We start from the raw sequence: 1402 nt of genomic DNA, 5'->3' as shown, positions 1-1402 counted from the left end.
CAAGACATAAGGTCAGGAAACGCACCTAACCTGCTCCTCTTAGGTCCAGAAAAAGTATGGTGATGCTTTAGGGTTTGTATTCACCATGTAATATAAATACCGAGAAAAAAAAAAAAACTGCAAATACAGTATTTCTACTCATTGTAAAGATTCTTCCCAAATCCCTTTTAGTGGCTGTACTTCCTGCAATTCTAAGAACATAAGTTTTTCTTTTGGCTCTATAGTTATGATCTTGTATAACAGTATCTACTATCCCTTCCAGGTTACCAAGAACATTCTCATTCACAAATCACTGTTTTCCCACATAACAAAGTCTTTTGTCTTAGTGTAAAGCAGTTGCCATAAATTCCTGCGTTAAAACTGGTAGTATCATTGTCTGAACAGGGAGGCAGGGGAGAAATCTGAGCCTAGATTTGCTTTTAATGGCCACACCTACAGAATCTAAATAAACAGAGGGGTGTCCTTATAAAGCGATAGAGGCAAAATACCAGCGAATGTATTGTTACCAGGAAGAAACAAAGTGTACTGCGAACAAGGAGTCGGAAGAGAGATTTTCTATCCTGCTTTGGCTCTTAGCTAGTCCTGATGTCTTGGGTAAATCCTTCGATTTTGCTGAGCCTCAGTTTCCTCATTTACGAAAGGGAAAAAGGACCCTTGTCTCCCATGCCTTATAAGACTGTTGAATGATTACAGAGCACTTGGAAAACCTAAACGGCTACACAGTGCTTACGTTTTTTAAACGCAACAGTTTTGTCTCCTAACTGATGCAGCTTGGGGATACTTAATCTATGCTTAAGTTGTTTCCCTGAACAAGCCTATTGTAGAAAATTGCCTACTACTACCTTCATAGAACTTAGACCTAGAAGGATCTTTGGGATCCATCCTCTTATTAGAGAAATAAGGAAACAAAAAGATAGAGCGTAACTAAAGATCACACTGCTGTGGTCTACATAATTATTATTAATCATTAGAACCGAAGGGTCGGGACTCCACGGAGCCACATTAACCACTCACCCTTTTCCAGCCTTCCTGAGTTCACTTACCTGAAGACAACACCACCAGAAATGAAAGGAAGGTCAGAGGCTAAAGGCGCCTCTGGCATGTGTACTGGGGATGTGGTGTCATCAAACAACTCGTTAGCCAAATTTCAAATTCCAAATATCAAAGAGATCGCTCTCCTCAGCATTTCAGAGCCACAAAATGCCATTTGCTGTGTCTTTGTCCACGTGCGTGGAACTCAAGACCACTTATCAAAGGATTAAAAGCAGAAAAATCCGGGTAGGGGGAGAGAGGTTCTGTTAACGCACGGTCATTAGCCGTGTTCATTTCTCCAAAGAACAGGAAACATCCTGGGCGGAGGGGAAGGGGCGTGCGCGTAGAAGGACTCGGTAACAAACGATTC

This window comes from Trichechus manatus, unplaced genomic scaffold, assembly GCF_000243295.1.
Source record: "Trichechus manatus latirostris isolate Lorelei unplaced genomic scaffold, TriManLat1.0 scaffold00227, whole genome shotgun sequence".
Lineage (NCBI taxonomy): Eukaryota > Metazoa > Chordata > Mammalia > Sirenia > Trichechidae > Trichechus > Trichechus manatus.
This window is presented reverse-complemented; position numbering follows the sequence as displayed.